The 18,156-nt window shown below is 49.2% G+C and overlaps 1 protein-coding gene across 1 annotated transcript in view; it reads left to right on the top strand.

Annotated features, from left to right (window-relative positions):
* The first annotated feature begins 1,871 nt into the window (after nt 1-1,871).
* Nucleotides 1,872-18,156, top strand: part of LOC105912551 (tyrosine-protein kinase CSK-like) — a 22,694-nt gene continuing 6,409 nt past the window's right edge. Inside the window, exon 1 of the mRNA XM_031564673.1 lies at nt 1,872-4,415. The gene's annotated coding sequence lies outside the window, so the exon portion shown is untranslated. The remainder of the gene's footprint in view (nt 4,416-18,156) is intronic.

Genomic DNA, 18,156 nt, shown 5'->3' with positions numbered 1-18,156 from the left:
GTGCGTGCGTGTGCGTGTGCGTGTGCGTGTGCGTGTGCGTGTGCGTGTGCGTGTGCGTGTGTGTGTGTGTGTGTGTGTGTGTGGCTGGTTTATTTTCCTGCCTGTGAGGCAGCCCATAAAGTCTGTGTTTCCTCTTTTTGGCGAATTGTGCTGATAACAATCACACAGAGATTTATTCAGAGAAAAGTTCAGCATGGTGTGTGAAGCTGTTCAAAAGCACTCCAGATGCTGGAGATCAGTGTTTTCAGCTCTTCAGTGTTCCTCTTCACTGGCCTCCCTGCTGGAGATCAGTGTTTTCAGCTCTTCAGTGGCCCTCTTCACTGCTGGAGATCAGTGCTTTCAGCTCCTCAGTGGCCCTCTTCACTGCTGGAGATCAAGAGACAGTCTGGGCATCAAAGCCCCAGGGAATTGTACTGATCAGATTAAAGGGAAGTAGCTGTGACGCCAGCCTCCCTGTCACTCAAGGGGCCCGCTCCACACCACAGCAGGCGTTTCCATGGCAGCGTGACTGATGGGTTGGAAAGAGTTAAGCATCAGGGGAGGAGCCATTATTTACTCCCTAACCTTGACCTTACCCGATCCATATAGGGTCATGAGATGACCCCGGGGTCAGTCCAGCACTGCACCCCAGGAGGCCTCTGTCTGAGGTGGTCTTCATAAAGGGCCGAGGCAGCACAGGACCGCAGCTCTCACTTCTGCTCAGACGGCGGTCTTCTGTTCAAACATGCAGATTTGGACTTGATTTGGATTTCTGTTCCCTTTTTTTTTTTTTTTTTTATGTGTGAAGATGAGGCTCTCGGAAGGCAGAGCCTAGTTAAACTTGTGAGACGTTGGCAGAAATGATGGTGTGTTAACCAATCCTCTGTGTCAAGTAGAGTAGTCTCTCTCTCTCTCTCTCTCTGTGGGTGACGCTCTCTGATACATCACACCCCTCGAGGGTGGTCCTTTCTCTTTTATCAAAATACAGGCGGCAGCCTTGTCCTCTGTCTGTGGGGCACTGGGATGGAGGACTTAACGGGTCTATATGACCGCCCTGGACACCAGGAACTTGTCATGATTTGATGCATTGTAAGGTGATCTTTATCTTTGGACTTAGCTCCATCTCTTCGTTTTTAAGATGCTGAAGAGACTTGTGGGTGTTTGTAGCCATAGTTTCAGAGTGGCTGGGATGTGTGTGTGATGTGTTTATTTCCTCCTGACTGGCTGTGTGTGTGTGTGTGTGTGTGTGTGTGTGTGTGTGTGTGTGTGTGTGTGTGTGTGTGTGTGTGTGTGTGTGTGTGTGTGTGTGTGTGTGTGTGTGTGTGTGTGTGTGTGTGTGTGTGTGTGTGTGTGTGTGTGTGAGAGAGAGAGAGAGAGAGTCAGTTGGGGTTGTGGTTCAGTCTGAGCAACTGACGGGCATGTCCGTGGGAGAGGGGGGACAGATTCTCACTGCCAGAGCCATCTTAAAGACGGCTGGAGGTTTGGAGTCTGATTTGCATTCGCAGGGGATCGCAGTAGCGTTACTCTTTAGGCAACCTATCCTTGGCAGGGTTACTCTTTAGGCGACCTATTCTTGGTAGGGTTACTCTTTAGGCAACCTATCCTTGGTATGGTTACTTTTTAGGCAACCTATCCTTGGCAGGGTTACTCTTTAGGCGACCTATCCTTGGCAGGGTTACTCTTTAGGCGACCTATCCTTGGTAGGGTTACTCTTTAGGCGGCCTATCTCTGGCTGGGTTAGTCTTAAGGTGGCCTATCCCTGGCTGACTGCACCATGTTCATCTCCCGATTCTTTTGTTTTCTGTCTGTCTGTCTGTGTGTCTGTCTCTGTGTGTCTGTCTTTGTGTGTCTGTCTGTCTGTCTGTCTGTCTCTGTGTGTCTGTCTGTCTGTCTCTGTGTGTCTCTGTGTCTGTGTGTGTGTGTGTGTGTGTGTGTGTGTGTGTGTGTGTGTGTGTGTGTGTCTGTCCTTTCCCCGAATACTCCCGCTGTGTCTTACTCTTTCTCTGAGCCAGAGATGAGACTGCCTTACCTGTCCATCCTGTGTCCGCCAAAGAGTGTGTGTGTGTGTGTGTGTGTGTGTGTGTGTGTGCACTGGCTGGTGAGGTAACAGGATCGAGTCCAATTGGATTTCCAACCTAACTGGGACTTTGACTTGATGAAAAGCAAATCAATGACTTCAGTATCTTACTTCTGTTGAGAAACACAAAAATGATTGGGCGAAGCTTTTTCGTTGTAGAGGCAGCTTCTATGTGAAATCACATTATTTGATTAGCAGGTCTTATGGTGACCTGTTCTTGAAGGCGTTGCAGCGCTCCCTGACTCCAGCTCACGCCTGTCACAGAGCCCACGGACCCCTCCCAGTGGGCCCGGTCCCTGCCCGTGTCGGGAGCGCTCGTGCTTTATGGCTTCAGCTGGGTGAATTTGGCTTTAATGGAAACTCCAGCAGCATCCTAAGGCTGGTATAGATGGGCCCGCTGATGTACTGCACACGGGAGTAGTAGCACTAGTAATAGCTTGGCACCAGAGCCATCATGGAGTGCCACTAAACCACACGACAGTGAACAGGCTCCTCCCAATGCTACCGTTACCCGTTTACTAAACTAAACACCTGATAACCGGCACACAGTGAAGGAAAGTCAACATTAAAGTGATTATTAATAAAAAAAATTATGATAACAAAAACCACACACGCCCTTTTCATACTTTCTAAAATACACCTGAAAATTTGTAACTTTGACATGATTATTGACGCACCATGAAAGCACACGTGTAGATGACCATGATATATGTATATATGTATATCTTTATATCTTCATTAGCTCTGTGGTGGCTGTTCATTTTTTATAATGATGGATATATATATATATGCTTAAAGATTTAAAAGCAGGTGTGGGTGTGCAGCAAGCAAGCATATGTACAGATGATTGCTTTATAACATCATTGCGCTGTCTCAAGCATTCCTTTACTTGTGAGTGTGTTTGCGTGGGCATATGTGTGTGTGTGTGTGTCTGTGCGGCGTAAAGTGCAGTACGCACACAGGTGATTGTAGCAAAAAGAAAAATGTGAAACATTCAGGTCAAACCTTTACTGATAGATGCCAACGTCCAGGTTGCGTGTATGCAAAAAAGTGATTGTTGTCATTGGCCACTAGGTGGCACCATATCATTTGTTAAACATTTCAATCTAATCCAACTTTTACTCTTTCTTTCAAGCCCGCCTAAGTATTCAGCCATTATTTCGAACCATTTCTTTATTCTTGAAAGGAAGACTATGGCATTTGTCACAGTGCAGAATTTGGTTCCGACAGCCTGTTTTTCAGTTTTGCTTTTCTTGAGATGATTCGGAACTCATGCCATTGGCTATAATGTGATCATTGTTCTTGTGATGATACCAAGTCCCATAGCAGGCAATGTCAGAGGGACTGTCTGTCTTTACAAACTGCCCTGAGGTGAAACAACGAGAGTTAACTAATTGTTTTCACGCACTTGTATTTGAGATGATCTATTCCTTGTTTGTTCCGTAGTGTTCAGAGGACCAGTGGGCACACTGCATTTGTACTTTCAGTAGGCTCAGGCAGAAACATCTCACCAATGTTACGTTGAAATGAAAAGAAATAAACAAAGTTGACAAATTAACAATGCTGTCCAGTTTTTAATATGATCCATACGACATAGTTGTGTTTTTCTATTTAGTACATCATTTACAGATTAAGCTGCACCAAGAGCCGTTTCGAGCCGTACACATTTAATAAAGTGAACTAGCCTACGCTGTTGCGTACCGTAACAAACACCAGAACTGACTGCTGCATTCGCAGTGTCTGAAGAGGTGTGCCCCTGCATTCAGCGCATGCGTATTGGCTCTCAAACTGAAAGAAGTGTATTTCCTCTCCTTTGGAAGGCCTGGAATACTTCTGACACAGCATTCGTGTATAAACCCCTGCGCACGAGCTGTTGCTTCTCTGCGTCGCCGGTACATTTGATGCCCGAGGGGCTAACTGAAGTCATTCTCGCCGTCTCATCTCCCAACTGCTCTTCTGGCAGTGATCGCATTTCCGCTGGGCGCTGGTAATAAGCTCTTTTTCTTTTGCAACTGCAATGTTGCAATGTTTTCTAGCTCATCCCAATTATACGTTTTATTTATGCTTTTTTGTGTGTAAGAGTCGCGTTTAATGCCTTACACGTAACGGTAAGGGCAAATATCTTTAGGCTTAGTTGCTGTGACAGTTTTATGTATATTAGCGGATCGTTAAGGCGTGAGGAACTGACCACATCCGCACGAGAGCAGCTCACAATTGCCAAAGTTATCGAGCTCCTCTCCGCAAATGGACGCACTGAAAGCCAAAAAGAACACTAGTGCAAGACTGGACTGAGCCCGTGTCACCTCCCTCACAAGCTGAACATCAACAACAGAGCTCTGCGGATCCAAAGTGGACTCAGGTATTTCGGCACCAGGCGTAGTCACTTATTGGTTTGTAGCAGTCAGCCCTGTCACTGTGCCTTTTTGCTTCAGGAGGGCGTAGACGTGTCTCAAGTAGAACTCGCTCTATCAGATATGTTGGTAGGATGTCCACACAATGAGCCGAGACGACTGAATCTTACAGAACTAGTTGATGTTACACTTGAAGGAGGAGTGAATATTTTAGCTTGTTCAAGATGTATCCGTTCATACTTTCTCTACAAGCAGACGCAGACCAATGACGAAAGGTTAAAAAAAGCTCCTGCTATTTGCAGTATACTTCCTGTTAACATGTCATCTATTGCAAGAATGTGCTTTTAGGCTGCAGTCTATGGGCCTTACTTTAATCTGTGTATCACACCCTGTTTATCTGTGAACGTCCTATAAATCATTTTACTGTTAACGAAAGCAAACAATTTAACAGTTATTGTGGTATGCTATTTGATCTTTAGTCTGGTTTCGAGTTCAGCGCATGTTCAGTGAGTTCTGACTGTGCGGTCTCAAACTAATCTTTTCGGGAGACCTGTTACCTGAGCTAGCGGCGTGGTGAGATGGCGATGAAGATTGCCTGTGATGTTTACAAAGACTTTGGAATTTAAACTATTAGAGAGACATGTCTGGGCTTATTGTCGTGTCACTACTGGCCTGCTTGAGAAAGGAGAAAGGGGAAAAAAAACTCCAGAATAGGCATGTTGTCTCATGCTCGCACACACACACATCTCTCTGGCTTTCACCTAAATGTACATATCTCTCTCTCACTCACTCACTCACTCACTCACTCACTCACTCACTCACTCACTCACTCACTCACTCACTCACTCTCACACACACACACACACACACACACACACACACACACACATCTCTCTGGCTTTCACCTAAATGCACATCACTCTCTCTCTCTCTCACACACACACACATCTCTCTGGCTTTCACATACAGGCACATCTCTCTCTCCCACACACCTACAATATCAGTCCCTCTCACACACGTTCAAACACACACCATCTCTGTCTGTCTCGTTTTCTCATACATGCTCACACACACACACACACACACACACACACACACATCTCTCTGGCTTTCACATACAGGCACATCTCTCTCTCTCACACACCTACAATATCAGTCCCTCTCACACACCTACAATATCAGTCCCTCTCACACACGTTCAAACACACACCATCTCTGTCTGTCTCGTTTTCTCATACATGCTCACACACACACACACACACACACACACACACACACTCACTCACACACACACGCGCGCACCATCTCTCTCTTCTGCTTCCTGTGCTGTCCCTGTGGGTGCAACAGCTGTGTTAGCACCCAGTCATGCCTCCCGCTCAGAATGGCCACATTGTGTGTGTGTGAATCAGGCTACTAAATGAAGTGGCAGGGGTCTATCCGGGGTCTGTGTGTATCAGGCTACTAAATGTGTGACACAACAAGTAGTGTTTGACAGAGGAGTGTGTCTGTGTGTGTCTGTGTGTGTGTGTGTGTGTGTGTGTCCGCTGGCCCAGTTTCAGCTTCTCAAGTGGATGCCATCGAGCTGCCGCCTCCCCGGCTGCCTGCCTGCCTGCTGCTCCAAACACACACACACACACACACACACACCACAGGAACCAGGGAAATGGGGGTGGGGGGCATCAATGCCCGCTCACTGCCTGCTCACTGCCACACATGTCGGGAAGAGGGCACTGTTTGCATACACATACACACACACACAGCATTGCCCACTTCCCTGCTGCCTGCCTCTGTGCGGCCCTCTGTGCCACTGCTGCCTGAGAGGCCTGAGGGTGTGTGTGTGTGCGTGTGTGTGTGTGTGCGTGTGTGCGTGTGTGTGTGTGGCGACTGTGGGGCTATTCTGGGTGACCTCTGACCTCTGCTCTGGAGCGTTGGGAACCACAGGTCATTATTGGACAGAAGTGACTGAAGGAGAGACTGGGTCTCCTAGCGAAAGAGGGCGGGTGCTCCGGGGAGGAAACAAAAACTCCATTATGGGGGCGGGAACAGCAGCGTCTCCCCGGCAGAACCGGAGTGTTAGTGCTCTCACTCTCTGAGTGTTGGTTCTCTCACTCTCTGAGTGTCGAGTGTTGATGATCTTACTCTCTGAGTGTTGGTTCTCTCACTCTCTGAGTGTCGAGTGTTGATGATCTTACTCTCTGAGTGTTGGTGCTCTCACTCTCTGAGTGTTGGTTCTCTCACTCTCTGAGTGTCGAGTGTCGGTGCTCTCACTCTCTGAGTGTCGAGTGTTAGTGCTCTCACTCTCTGAGTGTTGGTTCTCTCACTCTCTGAGTGTTGAGTGTTGGTGCTCTCACTCTCTGAGTGTCGAGTGTTGGTGTCTCACTCTCTGAGTGTTGGTGCTCTCACTCTCTGAGTGTCGAGTGTTGATGCTGTCACTCTTTGAGTGTCGAGTGTTGATGATCTCACTCTCTGAGTGTTGGTGCTCTCACTCTCTGAGTGTTGAGTGTTGATGCTCTCACTCTCTGAGTGTTGGTGCTCTCACTCTGAGTGTTGGTGCTCTCACTCTGAGTGTTGGTGCTCTCACTCTCTGAGTGTTGGTGCTCTCACTCTCTGAGTGTTGGTGCTCTCACTCTCTGAGTGTTGGTGCTCTCACTCTCTGAGTGTCGAGTGTTGATGATCTCACTCTCTGAGTGTCGAGTGTTGGTGCTCTCACTCTCTGAGTGTTGGTGCTCTCACTCTCTGAGTGTCGAGTGTTGGTGTCTCACTCTCTGAGTGTTGGTGCTCTCACTCTCTGAGTGTCGAGTGTTGATGCTGTCACTCTTTGAGTGTCGAGTGTTGGTGCTCTCACTCTCTGAGTGTCGAGTGTTGATGATCTCACTCTCTGAGTGTCGAGTGTTGATGATCTCACTCTCTGAGTGTCGAGTGTTGATGATCCCACTCTCTGAGTGTTGGTGCTCTCACTCTCTGAGTGTTGAGTGTTGATGCTCTCACTCTCTGAGTGTTGAGTGTTGGTGCTCTCACTCTGAGTGTTGGTGCTCTCACTCTCTGAGTGTTGGTGCTCTCACTCTCTGAGTGTCGAGTGTTGATGATCTCACTCTCTGAGTGTCGAGTGTTGGTGCTCTCACTCTCTGAGTGTTGGTGCTCTCACTCTCTGAGTGTCGAGTGTTGGTGTCTCACTCTCTGAGTGTTGGTGCTCTCACTCTCTGAGTGTCGAGTGTTGATGCTGTCACTCTTTGAGTGTCGAGTGTTGGTGCTCTCACTCTCTGAGTGTCGAGTGTTGATGATCTCACTCTCTGAGTGTCGAGTGTTGATGATCCCACTCTCTGAGTGTTGGTGCTCTCACTCTCTGAGTGTTGAGTGTTGATGCTCTCACTCTCTGAGTGTTGAGTGTTGGTGCTCTCACTCTGAGTGTTGGTGCTCTCACTCTCTGAGTGTTGGTGCTCTCACTCTCTGAGTGTCGAGTGTTGATGATCTCACTCTCTGAGTGTCGAGTGTTGGTGCTCTCACTCTCTGAGTGTCGAGTGTTGATGATCTCACTCTCTGAGTGTTGGTGTCTCACTCTCTGAGTGTTGATGCTCTCACTCTCTGAGTGTCGAGTGTTGATGCTCTCACTCTCTGAGTGTCGAGTGTTGATGATCTCACTCTCTGAGTGTCGAGTGTTGATGATCTCACTCTCTGAGTGTTGGTGCTCTCACTCTCTGCCTCCTACTCCTGTTTCTGTGAGTGCTGCGTGTCTGACTGTCAGAAGATCCATTTTACACACACCTGCAGTGTAGTGTCCCTCCAGACGAGTGTGTGTGTGTGTGTGTGTGTGTGTGTGTGTGTGTGTGTGTGTGTGTAAAACGTAGTAGCTGGCAGGAGGTGGCCGAGCAGTGAGCTCTGGGATTCCACTGTCCAGAGGAGTCGGAGTGAGCTGTGGCTGTAACCCGTAGTAACACAGCTGTGCATGTGTGTCACTCCTGCAGAGGTGTCAGAGTGAGCTGTAACCCGTAGTAACACAGCTGTGCATGTGTGTCACTCCTGCAGAGGTGTCAGAGTGAGCTGTAACCCGTAGTAACACAGCTGTGCATGTGTGTCACTCCTGCAGCTCTGCAGACCTGAACAGAGTCTCACTGCTTCACCTAGCAAAATGTGTGGACACACACACACACACTGAGATTTTAATTTGTTTTAGCTTGGCGGCTGTCTGTCATGCTTGCTGCGTGTAACTGGGTCAGATGTCCTGTGCAGGTTTTGAATTGTAGTTTTATTTTGGACTTCAGTGCGGCAGGACAGGTTTAAGTGACTCCAGTCTGTCAGAGGTCTGCCTCTCTCAGCCAGAGAGACGCTGCAGATTCCAGACCGGTGCTTGTTGGTACACGTCACGGGGGGGCAGGCCATCTGAGTCGTGATCTGGTGAAGAGCGTTTCATTCTCCACGCCGGTCTCTCAAGGCTGCAAAGTATTTAGTTGAAAGGCCGTGTTGTCATGTGAAATTTGACGTAACACGGAGAAACATTAAAAAAAAAAAAAAAAAATCCCAACAGTCAAATGGCCAATTATTCAAATATTCACCTCACCACAAGCCTGCTAGTGTATTGCACCCCCTAATTTGAATTAATGAACAAGAGATTGATTTAAACTCGGTTCAGTGAAGGTCAGGTTCCTCCACTTCCCCCTGTGATGATACACACTCTGCTGTGACGATACACACTCTGCTGTGACGATACACACTCTGCTGTGATGATACACACTCCTCTGTGATGATACACACTCCTCTGTGATGATACGCACTCTGATACACACTCTCCTGTGATGATACACACTCTCCTGTGATGATACACACTCTGCTGTGATGATACACACTCTACTGTGATGATACACACTCTGCTCTGACTCCCCCAGAGGTCTGTCTCTCTCTGACGGGGGCCACTCAGACCTGCATCACCCCACACCCCACACAGATAAACACCCAGCTCACCATCGCATCACCCCACACAAATAAACACCCAGCTCACCATCACCCCACACAAATAAACACCCAGCTCACCATCGCATCACCCCACACCCCACACAAATAAACACCCAGCTCACCATCACCCCACACCCCACACAAATAAACACCCAGCTCACCATCGCATCACCCCACACAGATAAACACCCAGCTCACCATCGCATCACCCCACACCCCACACAAATAAACACCCAGCTCACGTCACATCACTACACACCCCACACCGATAAACACCCAGCTCACCATCGCATCACTACACACAGATAAACACCCAGCTCACCATCGCATCACCCCACACCCCACACAGATAAACACCCAGCTCACCATCGCATCACCCCACACCCCACACAAATAAACACCCAGCTCACGTCACATCACTACACACCCCACACCGATAAACACCATCGCATCACTACACACACCACACAGTTAAACACCATCGCATCACTACACACCCCACACAGATAAACACCCAGCTCACCATCGCATCACTACACACCCCACACCGATAGACACCCAGCTCCCCATCGCATCACTACACACCCCACACAGATAAACACCCCACACAGATAAACACCCAGCTCACCATCGCATCACCCCACACAGATAAACACCCAGCTCACCATCGCATCGCTACACACCCCACACCGATAGACACCCAGCTCACCGTCCGCAGCAACACGGCCATCGTCCACTTCGCAACAAATGTTTTATGGACCAGACACTCTTTCCAAAGCGCCTCCCAGTACACTGCAGATACATGTTTGCATCTGTGTGTGTGTGTGTGTGTGTGTGTGTGTGTGTTTACCCCCTGGGTGCCCAGGCCATGAGGGTGTTGTGTGTTGTTGTGCTGTGTGTTGTCGTGTTGTGTTGTTGGCACCTGGGTCTAGAAGGTGAGGAACAGGAGCTTGTTTGTGTTTCTGTCTCCGTGCAGAGGTAGCAGTGCAGCTTGGTCTCACTAAATCTGAGATCTGGAGCGCAAAGAAAGTTCGGCAACAAATCAACGAATCGAAGACATTCATGACTGGAATTCCAAGGTCTTTGGCCTGATGACCTAGAGGTCTAAGACTAAAGTCAGAGTCTAGTAAGGTAAACTAAAGGGTTGAAGTCCAGCCTGATGTACAGTATGGTGTTTGAATGGTCCTCCTGTAAACTAAAGGGTTGAAGTCCAGTCTGATGTACAGTATGGTGTTTGAATGGTCCTCCTGTAAACTAAAGGGCTGAAGTCCAGTCTGATGTACAGTATGGTGTTTGAATGGTCCTCCTGTAAACTAAAGGGTTGAAGTCCAGTCTGATGTACAGTATGGTGTTTGAATGGTCCTCCTCTCATCTGGCCTGGGGTTTCCCCTTCTCTAAAGTCCGAGCTCATTTCTGCTGCTGCTTTCCTGTTGCCCTGAATGGGACTCTGTGGCGTGTGGTTAAGCGTTGACTTTTACAGGCCTAAATTTGCAGTCTTCCCTGGAGAAGGAAAACATTGTTGTTGCCTGAGCTTTTTTTGCATCCTCATTGGCCTTGGGCCTGTGGCCAGTCTTTCTTACAGATGATAGACTGCACAGAGCAGCACACACACACACACACAAACACAAACACACACACACACACACCAAGATGGCTACAGCCTCAGGAGACACACACACACCCCGGGATGGCTACAGCATGTGTCCTCAAGCCTCTAATCAGCCTCTAGCCCATATCCCTACCTCCCTCTCCCTCTCCCCCTCTCTCTCTCTCCCTAACCCTCTCCTTCTCCCTCTCTCGCGCACTGTCGTTTATTTGGTGTTTTCTTCCTTTGGTATAGTCACTGAGCTCACGTGTTTAATGTTTGTTTTTTGTTTTGAATGGAGATCTGCTCTCGCCCTCTCACACAGTGAGTGCCCTCATAATGAAGGCTCGTAATTCTGTGAGTAAAGCACCGTGTGTTCACACCCCTCTGTCCCTGGTGTTGTGTGTGTCCCTGGTGTTGCGTGTGTCCCTGGTGTTGTGTGTGTCCCTGGTGTTGCGTGTGTCACTGGTGTTGTGTGTGTGTCCCTGGTGTTGTGTGTGTGTGTCCCTGGTGTTGTGTGTGTTGTGTGTGTGTCCCTGGTGTTGTGTGTGTGTCCCTGGTGTTGTGTGTGTGTGTGTCCCTGGTGTTGTGTGTGTGTGTGTCCCTGGTGTTGTGTGTGTGTGTGTCCCTGGTGTTGTGTGTGTGTGTGTCCCTGGTGTTGCGTGTGTTCACACCTCTCTGTCCCTGGTGTTGCGTGTGTCCCTGGTGTTGTGTGTGTCCCTGGTGTTGAGTGTGTCCCTGGTGTTGAGTGTGTCCCTGGTGTTGAGTGTGTCCCTGGTGTTGTGTGTGTCCCTGGTGTTGTGTGTGTGTCCCTGGTGTTGCGTGTGTTCACACCCCTCTGTCCCTGGTGTTGTGTGTGTCCCTGGTGTTGCGTGTGTTCACACCCCTCTGTCCCTGGTGTTGTGTGTGTCCCTGGTGTTGCGTGTGTTCACACCCCTCTGTCCCTGGTGTTGTGTGTGTCCCTGGTGTTGTGTGTGTTCACACCTCCCTGTCCCTGGTGTTGCCTGTTTTCTCTTGTGATAAACCCATCCATTCCTGCTGTTGTGTGTTCCGTTGCCGTGACCCACTGCTGTCCCCCTGCTGCTCTGGTGTTCATGTTCCTCTCTGGCCCTGTGCTCGGCTCTTCATGGTGAACAGCCTGGATGTGACACCCCAGTGAGGGACTAGATGAAGCTCTTAACACAGTGCATCATCAGTGGGGGATTAGATCACTATGACCATTTCTCATGTCTTCTCTCCTTCACCCATCTTGATCTTCAGAGGCCTCTGCACACAGTGTTTCTTTCTGTGTGTCTGTCTCGTGTCTTTTTCCCTTGCTTCTCTTAAGCCTCCATTTCTCCCCACCCACCCTCTCTTTAATGGCGAGGCCCCTAGCTGCCTCCGGTAGTCTCTTCCCCTCCCGCTGCTCTTATGATGACAGGGCAGCACCATCCGGGCATCAAAGGTGCCCAGCGGGAGGAAGCCCAGATGCAGGGAGGGCAGGGAGGGCTGGGAGGGCTAAAGGCCCCTCCACTGGGGGGTGGGTAGGAGCATGGCGAGGGCTAAAGGCTCCTCCGCTGGGGGGTGGGTAGGAGCGTGGCGAGGGCTAAAGGCTCCTCCACTGGGGGGTGGGTAGGAGCGTGGCGTGACAGTCACACCAACAGGGTCAGGTTAGGAGGAAGTGAGTGGGACTTGAGAACGCTGTCGTGTCTGTACTCTGAGTAGAACAGTAGAACTCTGCCGTGTCTGTACTCTCAGTAGAACAGTAGAACTCTGCCGTGTCTGTACTCTCAGTAGAACAGTAGAACTCTGCCGTGTCTGTACTCGTGCCTGTACTCGTGTCTGTACTCGTGTCTGTACTCCGAGTAGAACAGTAGAACTCTGCCGTGTCTGTACTCGTGTCTGTACTCTGAGTAGAACAGTAGAACTCTGCCGTGTCTGTACTCGTGTCTGTACTCGTGTCTGTACTCCGAGTAGAACAGTAGAACTCTGCCGTGTCTGTACTCTCAGTAGAACAGTAGAACTCTGCCGTGTCTGTACTCGTGTCTGTACTCCGAGTAGAACAGTAGAACTCTGCCGTGCTGTACTCTGAGTAGAACAGTAGAACTCTGCCGTGTCTGTACTTGTGTCTGTACCCTGAGTAGAATAGTAGAACTCTGCCGTGTCTCTGGCTCTGAGCATTGGGACTGCAGATTGATACAAATGATTGATGATTCACATATCAGATGTTGATGGTTTGGAGACTTGTTACCTTATCTGAAGTGCATAGCCTGTCTGCATTGGATTTTGAAAGTTTTGACAGTTTAACAGCCATCATATGCAACATTTAACAGCCATCATATGCAACATTTAACAGCCATCATATGCAACATTTAACAGCTAGTAGTTTTAGGTCTTCCCTTTGACAGCTGTTTTTATCAGACCTTCCACTTTCAGTTGCTTAGGGTCTATTTTTAGCCCTGTAACTTTTCTCACTTTCTCATCTTATCTCACCAAAAACCCGTCTCTGTCTGGTGTAATGCTGAAATGCTGCATGTATAATTTAAGAAGTGTTTTAAAATGGATGGGGTGTTTCTCTCATGTGATCATATAGTATTAATGAGATAACATGAGCAAGTGGCTGCTCTATGATGTGGCAACACTTTGCACCAATTTAGCTCTTTCCAGAGCGTCTGAAACGACTCTTCAGCCCACAGCACTGAAGATGTAAACACCCTCTCTCATAGTCTCACCCTCCTCACGGTCTCTCTCACGGTCTCACCCTCCTCACGGTCTCACCTTCTCTCAGTCTCACCCTCCTCACCCTCCTCACGGTCTCACCCTCCTCGCCCTCCTCACCCTCCTCACCCTCCTCACGGTCTCACCCTCCTCACTCTCCTCACGGTCTCACCCTCCTCGCCCTCCTCACCCTCCTCACGGTCTCACCCTCCTCACGGTCTCTCTCACCCTCCTCACTCTCCTCACGGTCTCACCCTCCTCACCCTCCTCACGGTCTCACCCTCCTCACCCTCCTCACGGTCTCTCTCACCCTCCTCACTCTCCTCACGGTCTCACCCTCCTCACCCTCCTCACGGTCTCACCCTCCTCACCCTCCTCACGGTCTCTCTCACCCTCCTCACGGTCTCTCTCACGGTCTCACCCTCCTCACGGTCTCACCCTCTCATAGTCTCACCCTCCTCTCTCACAGTCTCACCAACTTTTCTGAATCGAGACAGAATCGTTCTAGAGAGAATCGAGAGAAATCGAAGAATCGATTTTTTTTATTTATTTTTTTCACCCCTAGTTATTATACAGTTTGGTCCTGAATGGCAGAGTTGGCGCGTTGGGAGACCTGGTGGTGGTGTTTAGTGCTAGACCAGCCTGTATCTGTAGTAGTGTAGTAGTGTCTGTAGTAGTAGTATAGTTTATCAGCAGTATTTTTAGACCAGGCAGTGGAGTTCATTTTAAATTGGTAAATGATTGACCGTGTCTAAACAGCAGTAACCTAAGATTTTTTTTTTTTCAAGCTGATATGTCTGCGGCCCATTCATTTCTTAAAGCTCCTTTTGGGAGTTAAGAAAAGCTTTGCAGTATAGTGTACTTAAGGTTCAGTAATGTTCAGGCTGAGAGGGTGACTTTTAATGTTAGCGTTTGAAGCGTTTAGGTTGTAAGCGTGTTGTTCAGCTTAAGGTCAGTTTAAGGTGTTTGGCATGGTGTTCCACGTTGAAAACTTTCAGTCTTAAAGGGTGGTGTTGATTGTCGATATCATTTAGCTGTTATTGTGCAGTTGAAGCGGTAAGAGTGATGCTGAGTGTTAAGATCGTGGTGTTGAGTGTTGAAAGCGATAGGCTTATACACTTAGTACATTTAATGCTTGGAGCTGTGTTGAAAGCGTGGTGTTGAGTTTAGCTGTAAGTGTGGCATTGACTATTAGAATAGTTTTGAGTATAAAATATTTGGTGTTGAATGCGTGCTGGGGAGCATGCCATGTGTGGTGTTGAGCTGTGCGCGGTGTGTCCTTCCCCTCCCCTGTATCACATCGTGTCTCTGCTCTGATGCTCCCATTGAAGCTGGTTTCCTGGTTCCTGATTTCACTCTGGCACACACACAGCACACACAATTAAAGGTCTCCTTCTCTCTCACACTCTCTTCCTCTCTCACACATACTCTCTCTTCCTCTCTCTCTCACATACACTCGCTCCTTATCTCTTCCTCTCTTTCTTCCTCTCTCTCTGTTTCTCTCTCTCTCTCTCTCTCTCTCTCTCTGTTTCTCTCTCTGTCTCTCTCCATTCACATTCTTTTTTTTTTTTGTTTTTTTTGTTTTTTTTTAACGTTCCACTTTAGCTTGTAGCTCTGGTAGGTTGCATCCATAGAGAACAGTGAGTGATTGCACAAGGCTGTTTATGTTGCGGAAAGTACAGAGGATTGCCAACTACCAAACTTAAGAGCCTATGCATACGTCTTGTCATGCCAGTACATCCCTCTTTTAAAGCAATTGCGTACGTTCCTCCCCTGAATCTCCCATTTTACTGACAGCGTCATATCAGTTTGGGATTGGTTGCATAATAATAGTCGCGCTGCACAAAACGGGTCATGCATGAATCTTTGGCCAGTCTGCCGTTTACAGGCCCTCACAGCAGTGAAGGAGCCTGTGTGTGCAGTGAAGGATTCTGTCTGTGCAGTGAAGGAGCCTGTCTGTGCAGTGAAGGATTCTGTCTGTGCAGTGAAGGATTCTGTCTGTGCAGTGAAGGATTCTGTCTGTGCAGTGAAGGATTCTGTCTGTGCAGTGAAGGATTCTGTCTGTGCAGTGAAGGATTCTGTCTGTGCAGTGAAGGAGCCTGTCTGTGAAGTGAAGGAGCTTGTCTGTGCAGAGCGAGACGCTGTCTGTGCAGTGAAGGAGCTTGTCTGTGCAGAGCGAGACGCTGTCACTTTATACCCAGGGTTCTAGGTCACCAAGGCTGCAGCCGGAACACGCTCACCATGGCAACTGCTCCTTGCAGCATGCGGTCTCAGCGAGCCCGTCTGGTGACCAGAACCCAACCCACAGGAATGGTGCTGCTGACTCACCAGCGTCCCAGCAGCCCAGGCGGTTCTGACCCACGAACACTAATGGGCCACTGATGGAACCCCAGAGGAGAGCCCGAGGCTAGCGGACTGACTCCGTTTGGAGCTACATGTACATGATTAGCGTAATATAATGCATGATTAGTGTAGTATAATGCATGATTAGTGTAGTATAATGCATGATTAGCGTAATATAATGCATGATTAGTGTAGTATAATGCATGATTAGTGTAGTATAATGCACGTACATGATTAGCGTACTATAATGCATGATTAGTGTAGTATAATGCATGATTAGTGTAGTATAATGCATGATTAGTGTAGTATAATGCATGATTAGCGTAGTATAATGCATGTACATATAATGTACATATATAATGCTAGAATGGCATTTCTCTGTGGCATTTCTCCAGAGTGAGGGGGCATTAGTGGCCGTCTGTGCTCCGGAGTAAGGGGGCATTAGTGGCCGTCTGTGCTCCAGAGTGAGGGGGCATTAGTGGCTCCTGAGTGGGGGGGCATTAGTGGCTGTCTGTGCTCCAGAGTGGGGGGGCATTAGTGGCTGTCTGTGCTCCAGAGTGAGGGGGCATTAGTGGCTGTCTGTGCCTCTACAGCCCTGTTGAAGTAGCAACATGGGCTGAGTTTAGGGCCGACCTGCTGGGGACATAAGAGTGGACTGAGCTGTGAGCTGTCTGCTGGGGGACATGAGAGTGGACTGAGCTGTGTGCTGGGGGACATGAGAGTGGACTGTGCTGTGTGCTGTCTGCTGGGGGACATGAGAGTGGACTGAGCTGTGTGCTGTCTGCTAGGGGACATGAGAGTGGACTGAGCTGTGTGCTGTCTGCTGGGGGACATGAGAGTGGACTGAGCTGTGTGCTGGGGGACATGAGAGTGGACTGAGCTGTCTGCTGGGGGACATGAGAGTGGACTGATCTGTGTGCTGTCTGCTGGGGGACATGAGAGTGAACTGAGCTGTGTGCTGGGGGACATGAGAGTGAACTGAGCTGTGTGCTGGGGGACATGAGAGTGGACTGGGCTAGGTGCTGGGGGACATGAGAGTGGACTGAGCTGTGTGCTGTCTGCTGGGGGACATGAGAGTGGACTGTGCTGTGTGCTGTCTGCTGGGGGACATGAGAGTGGACTGTGCTGTGTGCTGTGTGCTGGGGGACATGAGAGTGAACTGAGCTGTGTGCTGTCTGCTGGGGGACATGAGAGTGGACTGTGCTGTGTGCTGTCTGCTGGGGGACATGAGAGTGGACTGTGCTGTGTGCTGTGTGCTGGGGGACATGAGAGTGGACTGTGCTGTGTGCTGTCTGCTGGGGGACATGAGAGTGGACTGTGCTGTGTGCTGGGGGACATGAGAGTGGACTGAGCTGTGTGCTGTGTGCTGGGGGACATGAGAGTTAGGTCCATTGACTTCTCCTGCCCATCAGAACAGACTGAGCTCATGAAGAGGCCTGTTGTGTTAGGCGTAGCAGCGCGAGCGCATTCCCGGGGCGGTGACATCATTTCTTTTGGGGAATATGGCCAGGCTGCCCCGCCCCCTTACAGCCACTGTCACTCTCACCAGAGTCATCCGCACACCATCAGCTCAGTTTTGGGCTCTGTGTGTGTTCTGTGCTCTGTGCTCTGTGCTCTGTGCTCTGTGCTCTGTGCTCTGTGCTCTGTGCTCTGTGCTCTGTGCTCTGTGCTCTGTGTTTGTGTTTGTGTTTTGTGTTTTGTGTTTTGTGTTTTGTGTTTTGTGTTTTGTGTTCTGTGTGTGTTGTGTGTTCTGTGTGTGTGATTGAGAAGCCATGCAATTTGGCAAGACATGCCATCATGTTTTGCCTTCTGTTTTCCCTGCTGTGATTGTGTGTGTGTGTGTGTGTGTGTGTGTGTGTGTGTGTGTGTGTGTGTGTGTGTGTGGTGAGTTGTGCTCAGTTCTCATGTCCTCTATTAATGTGAGACACGCTGCAGATTTGCTTCTGTACATACTTACGGTGTAACTATGTGTGTGTGCGTGTGTGTGTGTGTGTGTGTGTGGTGTGTCCTGTCTGTCTGCTCCCCCTGAAGCAGCACATGTCCTGTCTGTGCTCCTCCAGGATAGGAGAGAAGAGGAGTGTGTTCATGTTCAGGCCATCTTACGCTGCCCCCCCCTCCTTGATCATTAGTCATATGGGGCCATCTCATCATAAAGTAAATAAATGTTGTTGAGTGTG

Source organism: Clupea harengus, chromosome 3 (assembly GCF_900700415.2).
Source record: "Clupea harengus chromosome 3, Ch_v2.0.2, whole genome shotgun sequence".
NCBI lineage: Eukaryota > Metazoa > Chordata > Actinopteri > Clupeiformes > Clupeidae > Clupea > Clupea harengus.
Note: the sequence above shows the minus strand (reverse complement) of the source record. Positions and strands in the feature narration are given on the sequence as shown.